This window comes from Pleurodeles waltl, chromosome 2_2, assembly GCF_031143425.1.
Source record: "Pleurodeles waltl isolate 20211129_DDA chromosome 2_2, aPleWal1.hap1.20221129, whole genome shotgun sequence".
In the NCBI taxonomy this organism is placed as follows: Eukaryota; Metazoa; Chordata; class Amphibia; order Caudata; family Salamandridae; genus Pleurodeles; species Pleurodeles waltl.
The window spans coordinates 672,063,130-672,082,608 of NC_090439.1; positions in this window are offsets into that span (position 1 = coordinate 672,063,130).

The following is a 19,479-nucleotide window of genomic DNA, read 5'->3' on the forward strand; positions in this document are numbered from 1 at the left end:
AGGCAAATGAATAAAAGCAGCAGGACTAGGAATGCACAAAACTATTTTATGTTCCTGTGCTTATATAATTTGTCTGTTTTCGATCTACTCTAGCAATTTACAAGACACTAAAGATGCTGTTAACAAAGAAGAAAAGTAGAGCAATGAATGGGAGAATGAATAAATATTTAGAACTGAGTAAACATATTAACAAAGAGTATGACATACTGAAAGAAAGAGAAAATGGAGAGATTCAGCAGAAGAAGGAACTCTAAATCTATCTGTGGATGTGGTTTTGTGATGGTTCCAAACCATCAGATAGGGGAATTGAGAGAGAGTTTTTTATAAGAATAAACACATTATTTTACTAACCAGCACAGTAGAATTGTATATGCCAGAACTAAACACTGCATTTTAAATGTGGGTTTTGCATTTGAAGTTTGCACAACAACATGTACTTGGCTGAGCCACTAACAAGGACAAGTTCCTTTTTATTTCCCTTTTGCTTCTTATCTTTGTTAGTTTTGACCTAGGGGATGGCCTTAAGTATAACATTGCATGACGCAGAAGTCCTATAGTTGCAAGCTTCGTTTCATAAAAATTTAACCTATGAAAAGAATTACTGCAATGTTAGAACAAACATAAAAATGATTCTTTATAAGTAAGGTTATGCTGGAAAATTGCTTGAGAATGGAAATGAGATTGTATAAAAATTGTATTGAGCTCACATAACTGTTCTTTCTCCCATAGACGCTTACCCATGGGAACAAACTTGAGTGTTTCATTGCTGTTTACAAAATAGTTAAATGTATTGTGTATTTGAATGTTCTTTGGTAAAATTTGCTGTATCAACAGAAACTGTCCTTTTCACATGAAGAACTCAAAAAACAATTGGCTGGAGCTGAATTTTATCTGCACAATGTTTTGTAATTTGCTTCAGTCTAAACTGTTATAAATGGTGCTCCCAGACTAAGATAGAGTGGAGAACCTTTTCCAGAGACTTTCACATTGTTTCAGGCACTTTCGAGGCTTACTTGTGAGGCACCCTTAGATTCTCTGAGAGCCCTCTGAGCCTGACACATTTTATCCTATTCATTCGCCGATGTCTTGGATACATTCTGAGACTTACGTTGTCCTGCTTGTGCTTATGACTGAGAGCTTCTACTGCAGTTCTCAGAGAGATGTTTGACTAGAAATTATATACTTTCGATTACATCTAGACAAGGACCTTACTGAACCTTTTTTTTCTTGTATCTAGATTATATTAGGAACTAGATTTTTATGGAACACACTATGGGGGGCATTACAACATTGGCGGCAAATGCCGCTTACCGCCGTGAAGAAGACCGCCAACACACCGCCGCGGCTGCGGAATTCCACCACAGCTATTATGACCCACAGCTCGGAATCCGTCAAAATTTAGACACCCACACAAGTCCAAGTGTGGCACCAAAGGTCAGTGATAAACTGGCGATAACAAAACCCCCACTGTCACGCCAACAGGAATACGCCCACACTATCACGACCCACAAATCCACGCTGCGGTCTTTCAACCGCGGTATTCCATTGGTGGTACACACCGCAGCGCTCAAAATACACACACATATACAAAACACATCCACATTGGACAAATCGAAATACACACACCTGATACACATACGCACACCACTCCCACACACCCAATACAAAATAAATCACACACCCACATCACCCACAAACCCTTACGACCACAATTGCGACTGAAGGCCAGAGAGAGACACCACCATAAACAACACTAGCATCCACTGGCACTCAACACCATCACTCACACAACATCCTCGCACCTCACACAACACCCCCCTAAATATCACCTCACACATCACAACACACACCACCCCACACATCACCCACACCACCCCATGGCAGCACAAAGACACCCTAGGTTTCCTGAGGAGGAGCTCAAGCTCATGGTGGAGGAAATCATCCGGGTAGAGCCACTACTATTCGGATCACAGGTACAGCACACCACCATAGCTAGGAAGATGGATCTATGGCGCAGAATCATGGACAGGGTCAACGCAGTCGGACAGCACCCAAGAACTAGGGATGACATCAGGAAGAGGTGGAACGACCTACGGGGGAAGGTGCGTTCCGTGGGCTCAAGACACCAGATTGCAGTTCAGTGGACTGGTGGCGGACCCCCCTCTCGTCCTCAGAACTAACAATATGGGAGGAGCAGGTCTTGGCTATACTGCATCCTGAGGGCCTCGCAGGAGTAGCTGGAGGAATGGACTCTGGTAAGGCAAATCTTAAATACTTCATCCCCCACCCTACCTGCATGCTATCACATACCCCCACCCTCGCCCTCACCCCCATCACTCGAACTCCTCACACATGTCCCACTAGCACAAACCACACATCCCAAACCCAAGCCCTGCATGGAACAACGAAGCATGGACACCCATCACCAATGCATGGCCACTGCACATACCCACCCCTCCTAAACCATTATCACACAAGGTCCCACACAAGAATGCAAGCACTGGGGTACAGGGTCACCCACCCATTGCACAAAATGGCACATTCAGATGCAATAATCATGCCTTTACACCCCTGCAGGACCCCTACCCAACGTTACCGGACAGGAGGGTCCAGATATTGCCACTCCACCCACAGAAGAGGCCCACAGTGATGACAGCAGCTCTGTCCAATTGGATCTAGATGACCAGCCTGGCCCATCTGGGACCTCGGGAAACTTGGTTCCCCTCACACTGGCACAGGCCACTACAGAGCTTCCCCCCTCTGGAAACACCAGCACAGCATCCACCCAGCGGGCCCATACCTCTGTCCCCAGGACACGTCAAGCAGCAGTGTGTCCACCACTACAGGGAACCCAGGCAAACCCCCCACTCCAACAACACCAGGGACCTGGGGGCAGTGGTAGTGGGCACACAGTTCAGGGGACAGAGGCCCTGGAACGCATGGGAACTGTGAGGGCTTCTGTGCGACATGGGGAGGACAGGCCCAGGGAACCCACTCTCCACGAGGCCCTCTCCAACATTGTGGGAGCCTACCACCATTCCCAGGAGACGATGGCAACGGTACTGGCCAAGTTTCAGGTGACCCAGCAGCTGCAGGAGGAACAGTATTTGGGGTTCAGGGAGGAACTCAAATCCATCAATACCACCCTGGGCACCATTGTAGGGGTGCTGAAGGAACTCGTCAACACCAGGAGGGACACTGTGGCACAACAAGGGGCCCCTGACACTAGACTGGACGATGAACTGCCCACCACCTCTGCCAGCGCTAGTGAACAGGAGGCACCGCCACAGGACCACAACACCAGCACCCCACCCCCTGCAGATGGAGAACCACCCCTCAAACGGTCCCTGAGATCCAGGACAAAGACAGAGAACAATGCCAAGACCCCCACCAAGAAATTAGACCACCCTGTTTGTCATCCTTTTGTCCCACTTTGACACCCTGTCCATCCTTCAACCGCCCTAGCTCCACTTCCTATGCCCCTTTGGACAATGCACCTGTGAGACTAATAGACTGGACTCTGCCATGGACATTCCTCAACCATCACCACTGAACAAATTTACAACCCCCTCCACGATTTTGCACTTAAATAAACACCCTTAAATCACAAAACTATCTGGAGTCAGTCTGTGCTTTTGAAAATGTGTTTTTGCAATAACTGTTGAAAAATCAACATACCTATGTCACACAGCTCTAGTCCATGCGGAAACAAAGCAGATGTCACACAGTGGGACCCACATCTATGAAATGGAATGGGAAAGAGACAAATCAGGGTCCATACACTGGGTGAAAGTGACAGACAGATGAGAGGTAGAAGAATCATATCAGATGTAGCAGGCAATGTTGTCTTCTTACCTGTGTCTCACTGGAAGTATTGAGTAATCACCGTGTCCCTGCTGTCCATGTCCTCTTCTTCTGCTTCCTTGTCTTCACTGTCCACAGGCTCCACAGCTTCCACAACACCTCCATCTGGACCATCCTCCTGCAGAAAAGGCACCTGTCGTCGCAATGCCAAGTTGTGAAGCATACAGTAGGCCACGATCATCTGGCAGACCTTCTTTGGTGAGTAGAATAGGGAACCACCTGTCATATGGAGGCACCTGAACCTGGCCTTCAGGAGGCCGATGGTCCTCTCTATAATCCTCCTAGTTCACCCATGTGCCTCATTGTAGCATTCCTCTGTTCTTGTCCTGGGATTCCTCACTGGGGTCAGTAGCCATGACAGGTTGGGGTAACCAGAGTCACCTGCAAATGTCGAGGGACAACTGTTAGACATACACTAACTCTTAGGGACATACCCAGACCCAGTCACCTAGTCACACTGTATTGGGTCCATGTCCTCACCTAATAGCCACACATGGTGCCTCTGGAGCTTCCCCCATCACATAAGGGATGCTGCTATTCCTCAAAATGTAAGCGTCATGCACTGAGCCAGGGAACTTGGCATTCACATGGGAGATGTACTGGTCAGCCAAACACACCATCTGCCCATTCATTGAATGGTAACTCTTCTGGTTTCTGTAGACCTGTTCACTCCTGCGGGGGGGACCAAGGCCACATGTGTACCATCAATGGCACCTATGATGTTGGGGATATGTCCGAGGGCATACAAGTCACCTTTCACTGTAGGCAAATCCTCCACCTGAGGGAACACGATGTAGCTGCACGTGTGTTTCAGCAGGGCAGACAACACTCTGGACAACACGTTGGAGAACATAGGCTGGGACATCCCTGATGCAATGGCCACTGTTGTTTGAAAAGACCACTGGCCAGGAAATGGAGTACTGACAGGACCTGCACTAATGGAGGAATTCCTGTGGGATGGCGGATAGCTGACATCAGGTCTGGCTCCAACTGCGCACAGTTCTAGGATTGTGTTACCATTAAGTCTATATGTGACAATTACATGTCGCTCCTCCTTTGTCGACAGGTCCACCAGCAGTCTGTACACCGGAGGATGCCACCATCTCCTCACCTGCCCCAGCGGACGTGCTCTATGGAGGAGAACTGCGAGCAGAGAGTCAACCAACACTGAGTAACGTAAACACAACTTTATTCCATATGTCTTGAAAATCGATATATGTGTGTATTAGCGTTTAGGCAAGGCCAGATATGTGTGCCGCAGTTATTATTAATGCCATGTGGCACCCTGAAATGGCAGCTGTCTGACCTGTAATGTGGGACAAGGGGATATGAGGTAACTGCGCTGGCGTTGTACACCGTTGTGGTAGGGGGTCGAAGACCGCAGCGCAATCCTGCATTGGTTAACATTGGACCCTATGGGTCCCAGGAGCCAATGACGATGTACGCCGGCGGTGACGGTACGCACCGCCGTGGACGTCACCGCCATTTTCTGTCTGTTCAATCACTTGATACCTGATCTTCGACAGGAGAGGACCTACACTGCAAGTGCTGCTGTGATCTCAGTCTGGAAGAGACAATGGCTCATGTGTCTGGGGAAAGGGCCCCTGCCTTCAGCACGGAGGAGTTGGAGAAACTAGTGGATGGGGTCCTCCCCCAGTTCACGCTACTCTACGGTCCTCCAGACAAACAGGTAAGTACACTGTGAGCATGCTGAATGGACAATGCCTGTGTGGAGTGGTGTGGATGAAAGATAGGGGGGGAGAATGAGGCGTGTATGAAACGACGGTGAGTGCATGTGCGTCATGGCAAGGGTAGGGATACGGGCCAAAGACTGTGACAGTGCGGACGGTTCTATCTTCTCCTTTTCCCCTGTACTATTCCTGTAGGTCAGCGCCCACCAGAAGAACGATATATGGCATGCCATCGCCAAGGAAGTCCGGACCCTGGGGGTCCACCACAGACGGAGCACCCACTGCCAGAAAAGATGGGAGGACATTCGCCGCTGGAGCAAGAAGATGGCGGAGGCCCAGCTGGGGATGACCTCCCAACGTGGGATGGGTGCCCGTCGCACCATGACCCCCCTGATGTTCCGGATCCTGGCGGTGGTGGACCCGGAGTTGGATGGGCGCTTGAGGGCATCACAGCAGCCACAAAGGGTTGGGTACACTCTCATTCTGTTGATTAAGCGCGCATTGGAGGTGTCTGTTTGGGGGAGGTGGGCTGTGGGTTCCCCTAGGCCAGGGTGAGTTTAGTAGGCAAGGTCCCTTCTTAAGGCAGGCGATGTGGCACCCCACCCCACCTTTGTTCAGAGCCAACTAAACCTAGACAGGCTCCTGTGACTTCCATGTGTGCAGCAATCGGGCATAGGCCTTGTACCCCATATCCCTGTGATTAATTTGGGAACTTCAAGTGCACGGCGTAGTGCAAGGGGCTTCTGTGTCTGTAGTGTCCGCCAACGGTAGCGGTATTGTATGCACTCAACATGTCTTTCTTCTGTCTCCCCCCCCCTTTTTGTGGTCTCCCTGTTCTTGTGTGCATTAGCATCATCAGGCGGAGGAGCAGTGGCACTGGAGCAGGAAGGAGCTGCATCCCACATGGCCCTGGAGGGCGACACAACAGAGTCAGAAGCCACCAGTGGGACGGAGGGCGAGGGGAGCTCCACAGCGGGGACAGGAGCTGAAACCAGCGAAACGGACTCCTCCTCTGATGGGAGCTCCCTTGCGGTGGCGGGCCCCTCTGTGCTGACCGCATCTACAGTTTCAGCCGCCACCACCCCCTACCAGCATCGCCCTCCCAGCAGCCCCTCAGCGTGTGTCCCGTGCCCGCTCACCCAGGAGGGTGGGCATCTCCTTCGCCCCAGGCACCTCAGCCTCCACCCCAGTCAGCCCTGCTGCCCTCAGTGAGGAGGCCATTGACCTCCTCAGGTCCCTCACTGTTGGGCAGTCTACCATTTTGAATGCCATCCAGTGTGTAGAGAGGCAGTTGCAACAGACGAATGCATACCTGGAGGGCATTCATTCTGGTCAGGCAGCCCAACAGCAAGCTTTTCATACTCTGGCCTCAGCACTGATGGCAGCCATTGTCCCTGTGTCCAGCCTCCCCCCTCCAACTTCCTCCACCCAGACCCAAATCCCTGTACCTCAGCCTATCCCAAGCACACCATCTGACCAGCATGCACACACCTCAACACACAAGGGAAGCTAAGGCAAACATAAACACCACACATCCCACAGGCACTCACGCAAGCATCATACCCATGCAGACATACCAACATCCACTGCCTCCACTGTGTCCCTCTCCTCCTCATCTCCCTCCTCCCTCCCTGTCTCGTCTCCACTCACATGCACTACATCTTCAGGCACTACCTCCATCACCAGCACACCCACCACTACACCCCGCTCACTTGCACTCACCACCCCCACTACCATTCACACATCCCCTGTGTCCTCTCCCAGTGTGTCTGTGAGCCCACCTCCCGAGGTACACAAACACAGCCACACACCCACCCAACAGCCATCCACCTCACGACAGCCTCCAGCCCATGCACCTTCACCCAAAGTCAGCAAACATACACCTCCTACAACCACTACCTCTTCCTCCACTCCCAAACCCCCTCCATCTACCCGTCCCAGTGTGTCCAAAAAACTTTTCCTTTCCAACCTTGACCTCTTCCCCTCACCTCCCCCACCCCTTCAGTCCCCTAGGGCCCGCATTTCCAGGTCCCAACCCAGCACCTCAGCCACAACATCTGCAGGAACAGTGGTGCCAGTAGTAACCAGCTTCTGGAGTGCGCCAAGCAGCAGGGCAGCCAGAGTGGCAAGGAGCCAGACCACGGACAGTCCTCCATCTCAGAAGCACAAAAAGTTGGCCACTGCCCGGCAGGAGAGAGGCAAAACATCTACCACCAAAGCCTCTCCCAAGAGTACAGTTGGGAGTGGGAAGACAGCTGCGTCACCATCCAAGGTGGGGAAGGGGCACAGAAAAACAGACAAGTCGCCGAAAACCTGCACGGCGGGCAAGACCACCACCGGCACCACTGAACAGGACACCGCCGCCACAAGCACCACTGCCAAGGACAAGACCGCCACCAGCACCGCTGAACAGGACACCGCCGCCACCAGCACCGCTGAACAGGACACCGCCGCCACAAGCACCGCTGCCAAGGACAAGACCGCCACTAGCACCACTGAACAGGACACCGCTGCCACAAGCACCGCTGCCAAGGACAAGACCGCCACCAGCACCGCTGAACAGGACACTGCCGCCACAAGCACTGCTGAACAGGACACCACCACCACCAGCACCACTGCCAAGGACAAGACCGCCACCAGCACCTCTCAACAGGACACCGCTGCCACAAACACCACTGAACAGGACACCGCCGCCCCCAGCATCGCTGCCAAGGACAAGATTGCTACCAGCACTGCTGAACAGGACACCGCCGTCACAAGCACCGCTGAACAGGACACCGCTGCCACCAGCACCGCAGGCCAATGAGCGCCAAAAGATCTGACGCTACTGAGGCCGCCACGAGCAGGATGAAGCACTCTGGGCACAAAGCCCCCTCCAGAACCAGTGGAGAGATACATCCACTACCTCTGACCATGGCAGGATGAAGCATTCTGGGCACAAAGCCCACTCCAGAACCAGTGGAGACTGTTATCCATTTGAGAGTGTTCTCTCCGTTTTGATCGAGTGTCTTGTGTGGGCCTCGCCCATGCATTTTGGGCACTTGTGTGTGTGTTGTAGTGGGTGAGGGTGGGGGTGGGAGTGTTGCGTGTGTGTGTCACTTTTTTTTCCCTCCCCCCTCCCCTGTGTTCTAGGTGTAGTACTCACCGTGCTCTTCGCCGCCGTCTTTGATGTTCCTGGTAGAGCAGCAGGTAGACAAAGGCTGACAGTATCTGGAGCTTGGGTTCCATGGCGTCCTGGTTCCTCGTGTGGTGTGTAGAGGTGAGCGTTTTCCCTTCCAAGTCCTGTTTCTGCTGTGCTTTTGTTTGCGGTGAATCCGCCCCAGAAAAGGTGGCGGATTGGCATGTTGTAATACAGTGGGCGGGACCTTGTCCTCCGCCTGTCTGTGACCGCCGGGGCCAGGGTCGGCGGGAGCACCGCCGACAGACCGGCGGTGCCCCGCAGGGCATTCTGACCGCGGCGGTTCGGCCGCGGTCAGATGCGGGAAACCGGCGGTCTCCCGCCGGTTTCCCGCTGCCCTGCAGAATCCTCCATGGCGGCGGAGCGCGCTCCGCCGCCATGGGGATTCTGACACCCCCTACCGCCATCCTGTTCCTGGCGGGTCTGCCGCCAGGAACAGGATGGTGGTAGGGGGTGCTGCGGGCCCCTGGGGGCCCCTGCAGTGCCCATGCCAATGGCATGGGCACTGCAGGGGCCCCCGTAAGAGGGCCCCACAAAGTATTTCAGTGTCTGCTATGCAGACACTGAAATACGCGACGGGTGCCACTGCACCCGTCGCACCCCTGCAACTCCGCCGGCTCCATTCGGAGCCGGCATCCTCATTGCAGGGGCATTTCCGCTGGGCCGGCGGGCACTCTTTTGGAGAGCGCCCGCCGGCCCAGCGGAAATGTATGAATGGCCACCGCGGTCTTTTGACCGCGGTGCGGTCATTTGTCGGCGGGACCTTGGCGGGCGGCCTCGGCCGCCCGCCAAGGTCTGAATCAGGCCCGGAGTGTTAAAGTGGCTGTCTATGTTGGCGGTTTCCACCACAGTCGTGATTCCATGTTTTATGCATTAGTCCCACAATGACTAGAAAAGTGCACCAACTTGCCTCTGACATTCTACCTCCCCGCTGCTTTTCGTCTAGGTTTGCACTATGCAAATAGCACTTCTATATACGGGTGTTCATTCCATCCTTTGACACTGCCATCGGAAATCCAAATGCCTTAATCAAGTTGACAAATAAAACTATAGACACATCTTCACATCTCTTAAAATATCTGCACCCAAACCCACAAAAAACATATATCCATATTTTGTGTATTATGCAATGGAATTTCTGACGTAGATGTCCATTTTTCCAGCTGTAATTTAGAGCCACTACTGGAAGAAGTTTTGTAATTAGTCCCATAATGTCTGGTGACATGTAAAAATGTAGGAAATACCTTCATGATATTACCAACACTGAACCACAATTTCGTAGACAGATTGCCCCTAAGTGAGGGTGCATTGCGCATCTGTACAACTAAGAATACACCATGCTGTAGAGTTGATAACAAACAATTCGGTTTTAAACCATGTGATGCACATATGTAAGCCATGGGACAGCAAGGTACACTGGCATGCCTTCTTCACCAATGGCTTTCAGAATTCTGTTTTTCTAAGTTTTTTTTTCTTTAGGCACATATTCATTGATAGGTTTTCCTTACATGAACCATCCTTATCTGAAGGTCTCCTTAATGCCTGATCACACGGGTCCAGATTGATCAAGGGCTTACATTGCCCTTGCATCCAGCAAGGGGATGCAATGCAAAACAAGCCCTTAAGTCGGATTTACTATACCACATAGTCACCTTCCGCAGCTCTGTGTGGCATAGTAAATCAGGAGTAAAGCAAGGCAGTGCAAGTTGCGGCCTTACATTACTCTGCATAGGGAAGGCGTTCTGTGGCGGGAGCATGAGTGTTTCCATGCATCCACCCATGGTTGTTGGAATATTCCTAGATTTACTAAAACTCGTAAACCTGGGAGTGTGTCAAAATGACACACTTTCCCAGATGAAACCTAATGAGTTGAAATATAGTTAGTTCTCCTTGATATTTCAACTTTCTACGTGTACTCCATTCTGGAGCACACCTAGAAAGAGGAAAATGCCTATGGGAATTGTTTTTGTGCAGGCAGGTGCCCCTTCCTGCAAAAAAGCAATCCTCGTTGTAATGCAGACACCCTTGCTACATGGAGCAAGTGTGCCTGCATTGGCAGTTTCAGTCACAAGTGTGCCAGGGCAGAGAGAGAGTAGGAATGCAACATATGTTTTGCAAATATGGAGCAGTTCTCCTCTTTCTATTTGATGCAGCACGGTGCAGTAAGTCTTGCTGTGTTGTGTTGCCCAAATGTTGATAAATATGGCCCTAAATTCTGTAGAGCCCTACCCTAACATATACATTGTGTAGCTTTATGCGTACCCACATCTTAAGTGCTATGAGGCCACATGCAAGAATTTGTAAGCACTTTAACACTGCAGCACCAAGATACTCTCTCAGGCCATAGTGTGCATAACATAACATACCATAACATAATATGACATTATAAAACCATCTCAATTAATAAATAAAACAAAGATCTCAAAAGAAAGACCAAACTAACCTGGAGTCAGGACTGAACTTTATGCATGTATCGAAAGTTTTCCAAACGGTACTTTGTCACTTTGTTTCAATATTCCTATTAAAGTCAGTTTATTAATATAAAGAACAAAGTCAAAACATGTTTTGGGATAACGGTATTATAAATTCTGCCAGAAATTGCCAAAATTATGAAAGGCTATTATGTGGGCAGGGGGGTGACAAAGGCTCTGAGCTATCAATCAACTGACCCATATAATATAGAGCTTTGGATTCTGAAACATAAGAGCAAAGCTTTGGCATGCTCACTTTACACAGGTCATGGCATACTGTCCTCTTTTTGCAGTATATCTTTGTAGGCATACCAGCATGCTGGAACTTGAGGCTGAAAAGCGTTTTCAAACCAAGTGAGCAAAAGGCTTAATGGTAATGCTGGTGACAGTGACTTTAGTTGCAGTCGAGACGGCAGGAAGTCCCATATAGTTTACCTAAAGGCACTAACAGATTTATGAAGAATTACATTTCACTGTGCTGGATGCAATTTGAAGCAAAGTTTTAGAGGTGAGAAATAATATATCCCTAGAATGACTGGTTAATCAAATTGCGGGCTTGAAATGGCTGCAACATAAGGCTGACATTCCTCTTTTTGTCATGCCGGGGGATGCCTGCAATGCCCTCTATGACTATCTTACTGTTACACTCCTCGTTGTTTTGAACTATGAATTGATATCCAACTGGCTGGGGTAAGAGCTGTTATTTCCAAAGCATGTATAGCTTTCTATTGTTTGTTTTGCAGCACTATGAGCTAGATGATGGTGATTCTAAAAAATGTTCCATTTTGCCTTATTTGCCATGTATTGAGGCCCTTTCAAAGGACACCTCAAAGATCAAAGGGGTTTAGTGGATGTAACACCTTGCAAGCATACTCTATGGCCCAGATTTAGAAACTGGTTGGCTATTGTTATACTATAAATATCATCTGTAGGAAAGTGGAGTATTATGTGGTGTGGGGGATAGCCCTCATCATGTAATTCTCTCACAATACCCCAGAGACTTGGTAGTGTGGCAGGCAGCAGTTACTTAGAGGAACATGTGTTAAGCATTTTACAGCACAAACACAGATGATACGTAATTAACACAACTTAAAAGAATTCCAACACTAATTTATAAAAATAGAGCTTATTTCTATCTTAATTGAGACACCAAAACAAACAGAATTGAATAAGTATAACTGAAGTTATAGATTTCAGAAGCAATAGTTAATCACAGCAGAACTGGCATTTAAAAGTTGCATTGAAGTCTATGGGGGAAATATCACTCATTGCCACAATGTACTTAAAAGGTGAGTTGAGTGGAACTCCTACAGGGTTAAGGTTGTAGGGTCCCTAGCACCAGATCACAACAGCCAGAGCAGTTTTACCTGGTCTGCGGTCTCCGGGTGTAGCGATGTCCTGGCTCCCTGTGGCTTCGGAACAGGACTCGCGCTGAAGTCAGTGGCAGTGGTCCACTAGTGACAAAAGACCACTTGGAAGTTAAGCTGTGGGGAACCCTTGCAGGATTAAGTTTGCATGAGTCCAGGGACTAAGCAACAGCAGTTAGTTCACCTCTACCTGGTCCATGGGGTCCAGAGGCAGAGTTCTCCTGGCTGTCCATGGTGCTAAACTGGCTTGCACTGGTGCTGATTTTACCACTTACACAACAGTGCTGACAAAGCAATGCAAAATCTCAGCTGGGGTTGGATTTCAGACAATGGAAAACTTCCCATACAGAAATTGCAAAGTCTTTTGGCAAACCCATCCATAGACATAACCCTCTATGAAGGTCCTGATCCAAATAAAAGCTAATTTTATTTCAATATTTTACAATGGTTAGTAAACGAACATTTAACAACTCTACGCTAACCACCCACAACCAAGCACAACTAAACCCAACGGATCAGAACAAAATTCAGAAACAGTAAAAAATAAGTGTCAGTATCAGTACAGATCTGAAATTAAATTTTTGCTTTCCTACCCATGGATGCCTGCACTTAGTTTAGAGCACCAATGCATGAATGTGAAAATAAAGGCTGTTGTGGTCCCCCACAACCTTGCTCAATACATAGTTGATGTAGTTCCCATGTTTTCTGGGTTACTAACAGCCCTTATGAAATGGGTGAGGGACACAGTGGAATTTCAAACCCAATTTCATTCTTTATATTATCACACACAAGTAATGCACTATGAGAAACACATTCTACATTCAAAAGGGTTTTATTTCAACAGTCTCCTCTTGTTACTTTGCACATGTAAAATAAACATACAGAATATTTTTCAAACAGCACTAATGCATGTTGTTAACAACAAGGATAATATAAACATTTCTAGTATAGTCAAAATGTCATTTAGCAAACTAAAACCCCAGATTACTCATATGCTCTATAGTATGAGAGCATGGAGTAGCTTAACTTGCGTCTAGGATTTCTTAGGATTCAGTGAACTACATACCTGTTTACAGCAAGAAGCTGTAGTTTTCAGTAGCCAGGAGAGAGTGTTTCCTTGAAAGGAAACCAAGCAGCAGCTGAGCTCGTTGGACTGAATGCTGCAGCAGTACGACAATCTGTTCATCTCTGTCAGTACTCTGGCAGTGTCTTGAGGGATGACCTGGGTGAAGGACCTCTCTAAGCAATGGCCACTTGAAGAGCCTTTTCTACTGTTCTTATTATTGATCTTATCTTACATGGGGAATTTTCGAGGATTGTTTGACATAACCTGTGTGCATCAATGCATTAGTCTGAGATGCATTAGTACAAACTATATGGCAGAAATACATCAATTCAGACTACATTGTTCATGTTCTTGTTATTAGCTGACCTTGAAACATAGATATCAAGGCACTTGTTCCATACTGATGTCATATTAGGTGTCTTATCACTGTCATTGTCATGACAACTTGACACCTTCTCACGTTCTTTGAAATATAAAGACAACCAGCATCTATGTAAAAGAAAGAAGAGTCTTGGTCTGCTCTGAATGGAATGTGGTGTTAGGATCATTACTACATCCCTGGAATGTAATTTTGAATATGAGAAACTTGGATCAAAAATAGACCTATATAATTGGCAATCAGTGCTCTTGAAAATAAGATATAAACTTCTATAACTAAAAATGAATTTGTAAAATCAGAATAAGCATAAAAGTGTATATATATAAATATTATATATTCATATGTTTCATGACAAACAAACTCTAACCTACTTTGATTGACTACTTATGTTCACCCTGTTTAGCTGTTAGCCGAGTCCTTGGGACGTGCTTACCAAGGAGCCTGTTCCCGACTTGGGGGTGGTAAGCCCACTTTTTGTCATCTTACCTTCTTTTTTTGCGATCTATTTGCACAATGTTTGCACCATTACACCAATGACCACTTGTTGGGTATATTTTGGTGTTTGTTCTCACTTTATGTTTTCTAGGGCGACCTGACTGTGACCTAGCCTAGTGTACTTCAATGTAAGTGACCGGCCTATATTAATTATTGACTTGATTTCCATATCATTCGCTGTTGTTTATTTGGAGAGGAGCTCACATATTGATTATTCTGGTCCTGATGAAGCGTCATTGGATCCGTAGGGACCACACGACGCGAAACATGTTGACCCTGGCTGAGGAAGGTTGGTAAATAGTCAGACCTCCGATCTTACTGCTCTTTGAAAGTAATTGAGCATTGACACTCATTTTATTACTGTGTTTTTAATCTTGGTTTCATTCCTGACTATTGATTAAAATGATGATATATGCAGTGATGTTTAACCAATTTTATCCTTAATTTTCTTTGTTCTCTCCTTTTATACGGGTGCTTGAGTGCAGGCATGTCCGTTTAGATGGTGCGACCTCTTTAGTTACCATCGGTACAATACGGCTTAGTGCCCCCCCTATGTGGGGAGCCCTTCAGGCGTTGCACTGCCGGCCTGGCGAGGAGCATTACCCGATGATGATGCCAGTCATCCATTGTGATGCTTGAGGGCACTCGCTCCTGATGATTCATGTCTCCCTAGTTTTCTTCTCTTTTCTCTTAATGGAACAGTGTACTTTTGGTTTTTCGTACTATTGTTGGGAGAATGTACACTGGACCAAGTAATCTCCCGGTCCCCCTTCTTTTTTCTTTATATATATAAAATACCATAAAAGATATAAAATAACACAAAATAAGGTAGCAAGCTTTCCATGAATACTTTTTCTAAGCCTTGCATATTTCAACTGATAAGAAGAGATATTTGAAGTTTCACATTACATAAGAGCTGTTAGAAAAAAACATTATCATAAAAAAAAAATATCATGTCTATCAAGAAGAGATGTGTTTTAGCAATTATACAGGGCAGGCACAGTAATGAATATGCCAAATTCCTTAGAGTAATGCAGCTTAAGAAAAAAAAGTTTGTTGACAATTGTCCCCTTCACATCATAGCCTTTGTAGTAGATACAAGATCCTGTGCATCTTCTTTGTCAAATCATGGGTATCTCTTAGTCCCCATTTGATGATATTTTGTTAGCCTCAGGTTCACATGAAGCATATGTGTAGTCATGGACAAAGACATTCAAAGTGTGCATGTTATCGTTGGCTTATGAGGTGAATTAATTAGAAAATGGTTGCAGCTCTAAAGCACTTAGGGGAAAATTTACAAGCCCCTAGTGCCACTGGAGCATAATTTCTTGTGACGATCCAGTGGCGCTGTACACTGCGCCGTATTTACAAGGTGCTATTAAGCCACTTTTTGTGGCTTAACGCCACCTTGTGAATGCAGCCCCTTAACATGCAACACTTTGAGTGTAAGTGTCCTGCAATGGGTGTTACTTTGAGCGTTCCAGAGCAACACCCATTGCATTTTGATGCTGCCCCAGATTTATGAGGTTTTGTAAAGCTGAGGCAGCGCCAAAATCCAAGGCTCAACAAGGAGAAATGCTTTAATTTCTTCTTGTTTTTTGCTCTTTCTAATTGTGTGCTGCAGAATATAAGGAACAAATCACCATAAAGATTGGTTTTGTGCAGGAAGTTGTCCCTTCCTGCATTAAAACAATCTGCCCCACAACACAGCCTTCTTTGCACCATGGTGCAAAAGTGCCTGGGTTGGAGCTCTGCAGCTAATTTAGCACCGGCACAGGGAGAAATACAGGGATGTGCTGTCTTCTTTTAAATACAGCACATTCCTGCATTTTAGAAGTGATACAGTGCAGCACTGCCAATTTTGGAGCAGCAGCTACACTTCACCACTTCCATTAAATATGCCCCTTAGTGATCTTGAGAGGTCTTCAAGGAGTGACACTGGTGATATTTACCCAGTACAATGAGCATCTTCCAATACTGACAAATGCATTGCTTGGCATTCCCTCTTGTGTGACAGTAACAGTTGGAGGAGCTCTCTCACATTACAGAAAGCAACCAAGGGCTGCACCAGATGTAGATCCAAACTGATTTCAGCTGAACAGTGTATGCACCAAACGACAGATTTAACTTGCAGAACATCTATTGTGTGAAAAGATAACATTCAATTTCCACTGAGTTCAGGAACCCATGCATTTACTGAATAGCATGCTAAGGGATCTTGACACTTTTGTTAAGCTTGATATGAGTAATGTGTACTCCATGCTGGTTATTTCCTTGTCAAATCAGGAGGAAGATGACAATACTACAGCCAAGCAGTAAGAGGATAGTAGGAAATCTTTGAAAAATGCTGGAGAATGATGAGTGAAAAATTATACCATCAGTTTGAACACAGTTTTAATTCCAATCATTAAACCAGACCCTATGTTTTCAAAAAAGCGTGGAATGCTAGTTTTTATATATACGTTTTAAAACATAACGAGATTGGTTTTTATATCTGTAACAACCTCTGAATTTCCAAAGCAGGTGGATGTCTGTAAGATACATCCTTCTACCACAGAAGTCAAAGGGACTTCTTTTTTTAGTAACACTAATACCAATTTGAAAAGTTCATCATGTCATTCTTAGCATTATTAGGCCAAGGGACCTCTTTGATTATAAATTGAAGCAGTAGGTACAAGGTAATTCCTTAACACTTTATTGTTTGAGAAACAATAACCACACAGCTCTGTGATTGTGGCCCTGTCCAGTCTATACGTGAGTATTATGTGCCTTCCCTCCAGTGTAGCCAAGTCCACACGGGGTCTGCATACAGGGTTTTGTCTCCTCCTATTCATCTGCAGTGGTAGGTATCCAAGGGACAAAAGAGTGAGTAGGGTGTCACAATTTGAACAATGGAGTCACCGCCTCAGTGCACATTGAACATTTATATAATGGGACAATGAGAATGTAAATGTATATGTAAATTGTAGTTATGACAGAGTTATGGATTATCTGAACAGGTGGAAGTGAGGTAACTCCGCCGACACTGGGTGTCATGGCGGAAGGCAGTCTTGCACTGCCATGCAAACCCTCATTGGCTAATATGGGGCTCTATGAAGTACAGTGGCAAATGGGGAGCAGCGGCGCCGGTGACGGTGTACACAGCCACAAACATGACCACCATTTTCTATCTAAATCCTCACTTGATTCCTGACTTTCCGCAGGACAACACCTACACTGCATGGCCCGTGTGACTGGGGAAAGGGCCCGTGCCTTCACTTCAGAGGAGTTGGAGCGCTTGGTGGATGGGGTCCTACCCCTGCATGGACAGCTGTATGGGCCTCCAGACCAACAGGTGAGTACACCTTGAGCACAATGCATGTTACAAAGTTGCATAGAGAAGTATGTGCAAGCATTGTGTCGGTTGGGGAGGTGGTATGTCTGGTGGTAGTGTACATAGTGGGCGCTGTGTTATGTGTGTGCCAATAGAGCTGGAAATGGGATTTGTGGGCCATATGTGTGACAGGCTGGATTGTATGTGTAATGGTGTCCTTCTCTCTGTGTTTCCTCTCCAGGTCAGTGCCCATCAGAATAAGGGATTGTGGCGTGCCATCGCCAAGGATGTATGGACCCTGGGAGTCTACAGCAGGCAGAGCACCCACTGTAGGAAAAGGTGGGAGGACCTAAGACGCTGGGCCTGGAAGACTGTGGAGGCCCAGCTGGGGATGGCCTCCCAACAAGTAGGGGGGTGCCCATCTCAACCTGACCTCCCTGATGTCCAGCATACTGGCGGTGGCCTACCCAGAGCGAGATGGGCACTTGAGGGCATCACAGCAGCCACAAGGGGGTGAGTACAGTGGGCATTACAACTATAATTGGTAGGTGGCATGGATCCTGGTGGTGGGTGTCAGTTAGTGGGTGCCCCTTAATGCCAGGTCAAACATTGCAGCATGATACAGCTCATGGGTGATGGCTGCATTAAATGTCAGACAGGGCTTAGTGACTACCAGGAAGGGTGTAATTGGCGTGGGTTGGCTCTCATCTTGCTGTGGTACCTAGCCAATGGAATGCCAGTGTGATGGATAGTGGGATGGAGGGTGAGGGGAGCACCATAGCAGGGACAGGAGGTGACAACACTGACTCTGATTCCTTCAACGATGGAAGCTCCCAGTAGTGGCGGACACCTCTGTTACCACCCCAGCTACAGGTAAAGCCACCACCCCTGTACCAGCACCACCCTCCCAGTAGCCCCTCACCTAGTTGCCAGAATGGTGAGCATCTCCTTCTCCCCAGGCACCTCAAGCCTTGCCCCAGTCTGCTGCCCTGAGTGAGGAGGCTATTGACCTCCTGAGTCCATCTCTGTAAGGAAGTCAACCATTGTGAATCCCATCCAGGGGCTGGAATCCTAGATGCAGCAATGCACTGTATTTCTTGAGGGCATTCACAGTGGATTGGTGGCCCAACAGAGATTGTTCCAGGCTCTGGCCTCCTCTCTGATGGGGGCCATTGTCCCTGTTCCTACCGTCCCCCCTCCAACTACCACTTCCCAGTCCCAATCTCCTCAACCCCCAACCCATCCCATGCACACATACAGAAAAGCATGCACACAACACATCACACAAGAGTGGCACAGACAAACACAGGCAGCACACTTCAGGACACAAGCACAAGCACTCACACAAACAACAGACAGTTGCACACAACAACATCCACTGCCTCCACTGTCTTCCCCTCCTCCTCCTTCTCCTCCCTCACTGTCACATCTGGACACACACCTCCATGCACTGCATCAACAGCCACCACCACTATCACCACACCAAGCAGCACACACATCGCACTTGCAGACACCTCCACAACACCCATCCACGCGTCCCCTTGTCCTCTCCCACCCTGTCTGCCTCCCTCCTAAGAGACACAAACGCACGAACTCAGCCACCCAACAGCCATCCACCTCACATCAGCACACTATCCATGCACCTGCACCCAAGT